Source organism: Crotalus tigris, unplaced genomic scaffold (assembly GCF_016545835.1).
Source record: "Crotalus tigris isolate CLP2741 ecotype Arizona unplaced genomic scaffold, ASM1654583v1 scf7180000017662.1067850, whole genome shotgun sequence".
NCBI classification, from domain to species: Eukaryota; Metazoa; Chordata; class Lepidosauria; order Squamata; family Viperidae; genus Crotalus; species Crotalus tigris.
The window spans coordinates 200,354-212,440 of record NW_024096549.1 but is presented as its reverse complement, the minus strand read 5'-3'; positions in this window follow the sequence as shown (position 1 = coordinate 212,440).

The window sequence follows — 12,087 nt, the reverse complement described above, 5'->3', positions numbered from 1 at the left end:
AAGAGGAAACAACTATTATGTTATATGACATGAATGGATGGATGAAAATGAAATGAAAAAGTGCAGAAAAAGCATTGATTCATTTGGAGACCCAAGAATGGATAAAAATGGCATTGTTTGACAAAAATCTGCTTAGGAAATATCTTTCTTCTGAATACCTGATTTAAACAACAGTCTAGTCACATGTAAATCTGACAAAAAGGGATGCAAATCTTAGTTGATTTCATTGTTTATGATGAGAATTCATAAAGTATAAAAGATTCTAAGTGGTCCTAGACAGACAATTACATGTCAGTGTCAAAAGTAGATCTTGGAGAAAAATGTACATGGAATAATAAAAAAAGAAATTAAAAAAACACACACATGAAACTTAAAGTCCTGTGTGAAATATGAAACTCTCAACAGAAACAGGTTTGAAAGGTGGACATGAGGAAAATGATGTGGAAGCTGCTTGAACCCCCCCCCCAAAAAAAGAAAAAAGAATTATGACATAAATTGCTATCGATTTATGTGGAGTATATGAATGAAAGATTAATTGGTTATAAATACCCAAATAAAGAAGTTAAATAAACTGTAGATGAGGAAAAATGCATATAATGGAATTGTGAAAAAGTTAGGATAAGATGAATATAGAATAGAATTAATATATAGTAAAAAAGATACTTCCAATGAATATGGTCTAAGATAGTAAGGAATGGTTAAGATTGAAAGAGGAAGAACAATCCAGATGGAATTTTTTAAAAAAAATTGTATTAGGTGAAGATGGCTAAATGTGGAGCCTTCAACAGAGTGAACAGAATTAAAAACAGAGATGATAAATATTATTTAGGTTGAAACTGATTGAGGGGAGGCTTAAGGAAATATTCTATAATAGGCTCCCCAACCCCTGGTCCATGGACCAGTATCGGGCCATGGCATGCCAGGAACCGGTCCACACAAACAAGCAAAGCCCCATCTGTGGGATGCAGGCAGTGAACAAAACCATGCACCCTCCAGTCCACAGAAAAACGTCTCTCCACAGAACTGGTCCCTGGTGCCCAAAAGATTGGGGACCTCTGTTCTAGAATTTTATACGAGAATAGTAATGAAGTGACAGTACAACTGAAAAGAGTGCTTTGAACATTAGTGACAAAAAGAGTGACAAAAGGCAGTAATAAATGCTTTGAGAATACTGGGAATTATAACATTGAAAATATAGATGAAATATCTGGAGAAATGTTGACCAGTGAATGTGGCTTGTTTATGAAGTAGCTGGATTTTGTTGGAATGTCTATATGATGGAAGTCAAGTATTTGTGAGAATAAATTGAGTGTTGGCAAATGATTTAACACTGAGTTGAGAGTAGATAAGATACATGATTGATTTCTTAAGGTGTTTATAAACATGTATAAGGAACGTTTGTGGTAAAGTTAGAGCTTAGTTGGTTGGTAACATAAATGCATGTGAACCTTTGTATGCAGATACTACTGGGTTGTGGGTGAGAAGACATATGACTTGCAGTACATGTAAGATAGATTATATATGCAGTGAAGAATATAGATCTGAAACTTAATGCACTAGAGATCCAGAGTAATTGTATTTGACAGGACAAACTGAATAAATGATTACTAATTATATGTAAAAGTGATAAATTTAGAGTGAATAAATGTATTTGCAAATCTTGATCAAATGTTTACTAAGGATGGTAAATGGATGAAATCATTTTAAAATGTTTGTATCTATCTATCTATCTATCTATCTATCTATCTATCTATCTATCTATCTATCTATCTATCTATCTATCTATCTATCTATCTACTGAGGCCGGTTGTTCTACTGATTAATTGTTCGAACAGTCAGGAAATTTTTCCTTAATTCTAGGTTGCTTCTATCCTTGGTTAGTTTCCATCCATTGCTTCTTGTCCTGCCTTCAGGTGCTTTGGAGAATAGCTTTATTCCCTCTTTTTTTGGCAACCCCTGAGATATTGGAAGACTGCTATCATGTCACCCGTAATTCATCTCTTCATTAAACTAGACATGCCCAATTACAGCAACCATTGTTTTAGCCTCCAGTCCCCTAATCATCTTTGTTGCTCTTCTCTGTACTCTTCTAGAGTCTCAACATCTTTTTTACATCAGGGTGACCAAAACTGGATACTATATTTTGTTTGGGCATGTAGTTTGTATACATAAATGTATGAGGGGGTGAGAAAGAATGTATGCAAATTTGGACTAATGCTTAAGAAACCAGACTGGGAATAAAGAGATCTGAGTTCTAATCCTTTGGACCAATAATTTTTTTTCAGCCTAGGAAGAAAACAGTGGCAAACTATTGACAAGAAAACTTCATGGACATCAAGAATGGAATGGAATGGAATGGAATGGAATGAAATAGAATAGAATAGAATAGAATAGAATAGAATAGAATAGAATAGAATAGGTCAGGTCTCTGGTACATAAGCTCTCTGTGTACATAAGCTCTCAGTCTACATACAAACAATCAAGACTGATTCCCAAGAACATGTATTACGAACATACAGTATATATTAAACACATCTAAAAGTATTTATGATCAGCAAGACCTGCTCATAGGAAAGAGTGATAGGCAGTTTCTTTCCTAAAACAGAAAAGTGGGACATCATAGCAGCAGGGGATTGGTCCAATAGGAGCTCATGGTTGTCTGCAATTTGGACTAAATACTTTGCAAGTTGTTATAAATGTTCTTAGCTTGGACAGGGTTTTCTTAAGATGGTTTAGAATTGAGCTTCCATGAACATAGGACAAAAGGAGCCTAAATAGAAACAGAAGATATACTCTCAGTTTGTAGAAATGGACATGGTATTTGAAATCACCACCTTCATATATCTACACATATGTAAGCACATATTTCATTTCATTTGGAAGACATTTGAGGAGGAGCTAACCTATTAATTCAGGTGCAGTAGGAAAAAAATGAAATAAGATCAGACAACATGGGCCATAACACCACCTTGCTGAAACAGGAAGAGAAGTTCAAGTTCAAGCTCAAGACATGAAATAAATAGAATTGGGTCATATGCAGGTTCATCTCTGATGTAAAGTCAGTTTGGTCTCAACTCTGGTTGCCTTCCAGAAGACTCTTAAAATCAAGCTATTCTGGGCAGTATCTCTGGGTTGGTACCAGATACCCTTTGGAGTTTAGGTATGTTGATTTTATAATGTTTTTATTGTTACTGTAGTTTTTATTTATGTTCCTAGCTGAAGATCATATACCCGCATGACAGCATCCACGATTTTCATAAAAAGCATGTGCTAATTAGACATTTTTTGCTTTCATTGCTAAATGCAATGTTGGTGCCTCTCAGCTATTCCAAAAGTATAACTATACGACAAAATAAATAACTGTTGAAATCAGTGCTTTTTAAAATGTAAATAAAAGTAAATGCTACACCAAATGATACCTTGCTTTTAGCTGTAAGGCAGAAGCTTGCCCTAGATAGAGACACCCTTATCGTTGTCTGCACTAACATGAAAACAGCTCTTTTCCCCCCTCATTTGCACATCAAATTTCTAGTAATGTAGCTCTTGGGGGGGGGCAGTAGTGATTTTAGGGAAGGTAGTAAAATCAGAGCCGCCTTGACAGAATCTATAAACAGTTGCTGAAAAATCCTGTTATTTAATGCATTCAGTAAGTCTAATTCGTTCATTAGAAATGTAATCACTTTCATGTCGCCAGCTGTTGAGAAAGAGAAAAGAGCAGTGGCTAATGATTAGCTATTTTAGAAAGCTAATATTGAATTCTTAATATGCCCCTTGCAGTCTTGACTCTGAGCTGTTCATTCAGTCCATAAGCATGTGTGTTCTGGCCCTGTGATCTGTAAAGGCTTTCAGATAAAGTTGGGACACTTCGGCCAAAACTGTACCTGTACCATGGAAGTGATACATCTGTACACACATTGTGTGAATCTGCCTGCTGCTTCATCTGATTATTCAATTAATCACTTGCAGCTAGAGTGAATTTCTCACTGCATTTGATGAGCCTCTGTCCCAGTTTAGGACTGACAAGAGACGATTAGTGTCTTTGCTCAGAAAGGAACAAAAGAGAAGAAAAGTACACAACATTAGCAACGTAAATTGCTATCTCGGGTTATTTTTCTCAACTGCGACAAGCTCTACATCTCAAGAGTTTTCATTTTCTGTTTATAATGAAGCTGCTTTCTCTCATTTGAGATGGATAGGGAGCAGAACTAGTCCATTTATCTTCTGGCCTTTGCTTCTTGACTAGAGATGTCACATGCAAGGGCTGTAGCTTGTATTGAATGATTCACAGGACATGGACAAGTTCAGTGATGACTGAAGACATTTCTTGTCTGGAGCAAAATCCCAGAAGTAGTTCATTCATAAGGGAGAATAAAGCAACTGTCTCACTCTGGGGTTTTAAATGTGATCCAGTGGTATCAGGAGAACACAGCTGAATGAGTGTGCTGTCTTCTGAGATCTTGGAAGATGCTGTCCTGTCCCCATGGATGAAGTAAGATTCAGTTACCCATCCAGTCAGCTTGTGTGTGTGTGTGTGTGGTGAGGGAGGCTTCTTTGGTACAATAGGAGAGGTCCTATTTTTGTCCTTTGCACAAGCAGAAAAATATCTGAGTCCCTGTTGTATTTTGAAAGCATCATTTGGTCATAAGAATTCCAATCACCACAGACATTTATTTTTCCTCATTCAGGCATTGAACTGACAGGCATTCAGCTGACACAGTTCATTTCATCCTCTTGCACAGTCAGGGCTGACCTTGAGTCAGGAAGATATTTCAAAGAGTTTACAACAAGATTAAGGATAGAAACCCAGAGCAAATGAATTTATTGTACTGCGCTCTGCCCTTCTACAAGTGTTTTAGGAATTGTTGATAAACACAGAGTTGGCTTGTCCAATGAAAATGTAAAAACCACCCAAGCTCAAGGCAGTGTACAGAGATTCCCTCTTCTGTTGTTTTCTGCTGTGATGTAATTGGGCTAAGAGCTCAAATTCAAAGTTCAAAATTATCCAAGAACCTTCTACCTGTGTTGTGATATAATAACAGAGTTAGAAGGGACCTTGGAAGACTTCTAGTCCAACTCCCTGCTCAAGTAGGAAACCCTACATCATTTCAGACAAATGGTTGTCCAATCTCTTTTTTAAAAATTCCAGTGTTGGAGTACCCACAATTTATGGAGTGTCCTGAACCAACTGATATTGCCAGAGCCAACTATCAAACAAAGAAATACAAGTAATGTTGGATATATTTGGTTTTGTATTGAAAAGATCTTACAAATCAGTCCCATGTGTTCTTGATCTCCTACCAGACAGGAACCAAGATGCCCCAACTGTTTGGAAAGGCTTGCTAGCCTGATTGAAAGGAGAAAATGATAGAAGGGCAAAAAAGCTTCTTTATTTCCATTGCTACTACTCATGAGATTCAATAATGGTTGAAGAAGCAGAGTCATCCACAACAAACCTAAGTGCTGCCACTATGAAGAAACATGACATAAGCGCGGTACATTTAATCTCATTTTTAACACTGCACACAAGTATATAAAAGAGAAGCATTTGTGACATGGCATGGCAGTGCACATTTTGTCACTGGTATGGATGCCTCTCTTGAGTACAATGTTCCTACCTGGATTTTATTTATTTTTTGCATGTAATACATTATAAGAAACATATGAGGGAGGCCTTTGCAGAGTTCTGTTGCAACTGATCAGCTGTGAGCTGTTACTAGAATCCTTGCATTGTAGAAAACTAAAAGGATGTTGATAATGCAGAGTAGTGAAGGGAAATGATGCAATAAAAGATATCGTAGTTGATGAACCTTCAGCATCAAACTATCAGCTGCAGGGAGAGGGGGAGATTTTGGCATATACTGTAACTTATCAGCTTGAAGTGTTGAAGCTACTCAAGGAATCAAGATTACCTGTGAAATATGTTAGTGCATAGCACCCAGTGTATTACTTACATGCCTTCAAGCATCAAGGTAAGAATTTAAAATGACATTGCAAAAGAAGAGAAAAGAATGAGCTGCTAAATGTGATACAGTTATTATCCTACCAACAACACTATAAAAAATGGGAATGCTTTATCAATATATTTCCCAAATGTGGTGTTATGGTTACATTCTTTGCCTTACGAGCTATGTCAGCAAGGTTGTTCCCTTTCACAAAGTGGCATTGAGGAGGGATCATCATATGCTCGGTGTCTGAAGGAGCCAGTGTTATTATTGATGTTTCTGCCTTTTCTTAAAACCTCTTTGAATGAAAAACGGCAGAAGTGATGAGAAGCAAAGCCCCAAGATCATCATCTTGGCTGGAGGTTCATTAATTTTATAAGCATAGATGGGATGAAGTTGGCCTATTAATCCAAGTAAATTCAACATCAATAGTTACATTCTAATGGGAACATTTTGCTACAGCTGTACATGATAATGTAGATGGCAGTCTTGAAAGTATATCTCCTCAAATTGCCCTTTGGATTCCTGGAGCAGTGAAGACAGCCAGATTACAGGCTTTCTGGAAAAGGGCAGCCATGTATTCATGGTGCACTTAGCGGTGTGGAGTCTGGCAAGATGAGGTATTTTCTCTCTGCAACCCACAATTAACATGACAGTCCCCAGCAGACTTGTTTGCAAGCAAATCAATAGCCCTGGCTCTCAGAAAACAATTCTGTTTGGCCACACAAGGACACTAGCAGGAAGGTCAGGTATCAAAGATTAAAGGCTCCACTGAATGTAGTTCCAGCCCTTTGCCTTGTTCACCTGACTGACAAGCCTTTCTTATCTTGAGAGGTTTTTTTATTTTATTTTTTAAAAAAAACAGGTGATTTTTAAGTACTGTAGATAAGATTAAACCTGGGTCAAGCTAAGCTGAAGATCAATGGTCATAAATCATTGCAAGCCTGTAACATTTCTAGAGAAGAACTCAAAAGTCTCTAATGGCCCCACTCAGCCGTGGGCTTCAACTCCAAGAATTTACAACAAAAACGGCCAAAATTTTAGGAGTTGCTATTTAGCTATTTTAGAGAATACCAAGTTAGAGAAATCTGGACTAGAGCAAAAGGACCAAGGCAGAGGTTTTATGACTTGTAGAAAATACAGTTGCATTCACTTAGAACCTTGTTAATATCTAAGACCAGTGAATGCTTATTAGCCAGGATCCAATCAAAGATACACAGTTCCATGGGAGAGTTAAGATACAAGCAGCATATTGATTTTAATTGTCTTAAAAGCATCTGAATGGATAATTGTGCTTTTCTTTCCCCTGTATAGAAGTAATTAATCAGTTCTCCATATCCTCTGCTTCTTGTATAAAAGCATTAGGGGTATGCTTTAAATTGGATTCCTACCTTAGATTCAGCACCCTAAATGGTGGCCCCTTCCAATTCTATGGAGAACAATGGCTCTGTTCAAACACAATCTTCTTGTGTTCAATTCATCCAGTGAAGAATGATAAGATGACATTTGGTGACATTTAGGAAGAGCTGGCTTTTAGGAAAACCATGGCATGTTTTTGTGTAGGTGATCACTTCACATGAAGTGAAATCCTCATAACTGGACTGAACATGCAAAAGTATCACTGAACTAGGAATTGGTTCATCATTTTGAGGACAGGTTCTAGGGTGGAATGTAGTCTGATGCCCAGGAGGGAGGGAGTGCATTCCAGAGGCCAAGAAACAATGAAGTTTAGATAGCTTGATTGAGAGGAAAAGAATTGAGGAAGATCCTGCTTAGGAGTTCTCAGAGTATGTGTTTAATACTGTAGGTAGTCTGCTCTAGTTTGGCAAGATTTCTGTCTATAAGTAAAGAACAATAAAGGAAATAGCTTAGATGAACCTCAGTATGTTTGAGAACTTGTAGAGAGGATCTGCCTTAACTCTCTTCTTCCCAACCAAATTATCTAAACCTTGCTGTCTCTTCCTCCTCTGGAATGCATTTCCTCCCTCCTGGAAAATCCAGAATTATTCCATCACAGGTACTACTACTTCTTGCCAACTATAAATAAAAATATAAAAAGAAATATAATATTAGGAAAGACCCATCAGTTGCTAGCTTGTGCCCATCTTCAAGGCAAAGTTCTAGGGGTTTAATGTTTTTGCTCATTTTTCACTTATCTGCTAATGGAAAAGGAAGGGAAGCAGAGTATTAAATTGCTCAGAATAAGAATCAGTAAAACTGCAGCATTTAAGCACAGATCCAAATCAACAAATTGTTAAAAGTCCCATTAGCAGGCTTGATGTTATGATCTGCCTGGTTAGGAGAATGCAGCAAAGGAAACAATGCCACAAGCCAGTCTACAAATGGCTGAAAACAGCTGAATAGAATGCAAACAATTATTAAGTTGGACATATTTTTGGCCATTGAACAGATATATTAAGGGTTTGGTCCACTTTTTAGATCAGTAAGGAGTTGTGTTTCATTTGGATTCATTCCCTAAACTGTCAGAATACCCCTATCTACTTATGTGACACCTTCCATTTTTCAGTATTAATTTTGTTTGGTCTTATTTTATCTAATTGTTCATTACCCTCATAGCAAATAGGTCCCGTATACCAACCTACCACATCTAATGCCAATGCACATTTTATAATTGCTTACACATTATTGTTGTATATGAAAAAAAGGATGAGCAAAATGATAAACAAAAAAAAAGCAAAATGATAGGCAAAAAAGAGGCTAGTTTGATGACTAATTTAAGAAAAAACAATTCTTTGCATATGAACGTATGTAAGCTAAACTCATACTACGTATTATATACTTATCACACTGTTCCTTTGTGGGGTAATCAAGTTTATGCTTTGGTTATAGATACAATTAAAGCTGTTAGCCCATCTAGCTAGCTCATCTCATTCACTCTTCCTTCATGTATTTGTTGTACAATTCAGTCTTCATTGTCTCTCTCTGATGAAACAACCTTAGCATTTTTCTTTTAAACTCACTTTTATAGCCAGTCCACATTCATTCTGTTTGTTATTGTTCTTTACACTCACCTCTTAACTATATAATTTCCACTGAATTCAACTTACTCTTCGTTCTTCAACTCCTACTTCCAGAAAATAAAGCACGCTCATTCCCTCATGTAAAAACATATTTGATTCTTTCAATAAAGATTCATTCCTTACCATAGCCATATTATGCACATACCTTTCTACCAGTATTTGCACATATTAAGATATATCTACTAGGGCAGAGGATAACTTGTATAACTTACAATTGTAAAGATCAACACAAGGAGGAATTTAAGGAATCCTTACCTGTATTGGCTTCGGAAGTTAGACCTACAAAGTCTTTGGAGCAATCTTCAGAAATGGAAATTGGGAAAACATATAAATGTAAAGAGAAAGACCAACAGAAGAAGGAGGTTGAGGAAGTTTCACAGGTACTGATTCCTGAGCTTGGGGGTCAACCAGGACTTACAAACTCTTTGGAGCGATCTTCAAGGGCAGAATTCCACGCATTCTTTTCGATGCTTGCGGGCAAGAGAGACTGATATGGATTGTGCTTATAGTAGATGCAACTGGCTATTAGACAGAAGATTATGGATATTGAATGAAAATTTTAGATAAGAAGTTTGTGTTTATAGTGGATGTAACTGGTTATTGGACAGAAAATTATGGACATTGAATGAGAACTTTAGACAAGAAGTTTACTATTGAGATTGTGGGAGAAGTAAAACTTATATCGTTTTTGGAAAATGTCTTATGTAATGTCTAAACATGTGTTTTGGGATAATAATATATTTCAGCTTTAAGTTTTAAACCTTTAATGATAATATTGTTTAAACTTGTGTTTTGAAGGGATTACAATTTGTTTATTTCAGTGAGGGGATTCTAATAAATTTGTGTTTCGAAGGGAGTATAACTTGTTTAAGTTTCAAGTAATGCTTAAATTTGGTTTTTAAATATTATTATTAATATTTCTAAGAGAAAATAATTTGTTTAATTAAATGTTTAGATTTGTTTAGGAAAGAAAGTAATGTTTAAATCTGTGTTTTTGGAGGAAGTCTATATAGAATGATGATTGTATTTAGACTTGTTTAGGATTTAAAAGTGTTTCAAGTTTTTAAATATTATTATTAATATTTTTAAGAGAAAATAATTTGTTTAGATTTGTTTAGGATTTTTAAGTTTTTTTTTTGGATAGGTGAGAAGATTATGAAGATTGAAGGAAATATGTATTTATTTTAAGTTTTCTAAGAGTATTTAGTTTTAATGGTATAACAAAGGTTTATATGTTTATTTTTTTGTATTAGGATAAAGAAAGAGGGAGAAATTAGATTTTATATTATAGGCATAGATATTCAAAGAAAGTAATGTTTAAATTTGCGTTTTTGGAGGGAGTTTATATAGAATGATGATTGTATTTAAATTTGTTTAGGTTTTAAAAGTGTTTTAAGTTTTTTTCTTAATTAAGCCTGTACTTAGCTCTGGGAAGTTCAGGGGAGGGTTTGGGAGGTTGGGGAGGAGGGGGGTGAGGTAGGGTTGGGGGGGGGTATGGGAAGGGGATTTGTTTTTGTAAAAATTTAAAAATTTTCAATAAAAAAAAAGATATATCTACTCATTTCCTCAAGTTTAGGAAGTATTATTTACTAAGCTATAAAAACTCAATAATTTGCTATTGAGTATTTTTGCCTTTTATGTATGACATTACCTACATCAGTGATGGCGAACCTTTTAGAGACCGAGTGCCCAAACTGCAACCCAAAACCCACTTATTTATTGCTGGGTGTCAGGTGGCCATGGCCCACTGGGTGGCCATGGCTGTGGTGGTCATGGCAGATTGGGTGAGTGTGGCCAAGGTGGGCGTGATCACCTCAATGTTGCTCATGGGGAGGGATGCCTGTGTGGGCCGGGCAGGGTTGGGGGAGATCCAGGGGGTCTCTGGCAGGAGGTGCAGTGGGTAGGAGGCTTGTCCTGCTGGGTGAGACAAGGCGAGGCACAGCCGGGGTGCCATTGTCACAGGGCAAGGTGAGGCCAAGGTGGCTGCTGCCTGACACCATTGGCCCCTGCACACAGAGGCCAGGGAGCGCATGGGTGCTGGGATGCATCCAGTCATGTGGGACCTCAGCAAGTTAGTGGGTGGCTGGTTGAAGAGGGACGGATGCCATCTCCAGGGCATGGCACGCATGCCCACAGAGAGGGCTCTGTGTGCCGTCTCTGGCACACGTGCCATAGGTTCACCACCACTGACCTAGCTCTTTGACACATTAATTTTAGATCCAAATACCTCATGGCATCATTTTTTTCTAATACACACTGAAAATTATTCAGGTTCTCAGCCATGAAGAGATCAAGCTTCATAATCTGTCCCAAGCAGCTTGTACATTCTCTTTCCTTGTCCTCTTTCCATTCATTCTATTGTGAGAGTGAGCTATCTTTTAAATTTTGTATGGGATGTGTCTTCCTGTAATCATTCCAGAAATCATTTTGATTTCATCCTCACTTTCTTCACTCCTTTCTTTTTTTTACTCGGGCCATTTTTGTCCCAATGTCCAGTCTTAACACTTTCAAAAAATGTCATATCCCATAATCAGAACCTCTCATCAACCTTGTATGCTTCAATAATTTTCTCAGTCTTTCTTAATCATATAGAATAAAATCAATCATGTTTTTAAATTTACACTCATTCTTTTGCATGTGCATATATTAATAGTCATATATGATTAAGCTACATATTTCTAACAAAGCAGATATTTATACCAATCAGTATCATGTTTCAATCTGGCACAATAGTAAATCTAGACTCAACAGAGTCTCAGTCCTTTATTTTGGAATTAGTTTATGTGTCAGTAGACTCTTGGATATGATGTGGCTAGCATAGATATTATTGACATCACTTAAATGTGAGCCAGCAGTGCATGGCAATAGCCAAAAAAGCTAATACAATCCTTGGTTGTATAAACACAGGCATAGAATCAAAATTACATGAAGTATTAGTACCGCTTTATGAAGCTTTAGTAAGACCACACCTGGAATACTGCATTCAGTTCTGGCTACCTCATTACAAAAAAGATGTTGAGACTTTGGGAAAAAGTGCAAAAAAGAGCAACTAAGATGATTAAAGTCCTGGAGAGTAAAACATATGAAGAACAGTTGCAGGAATT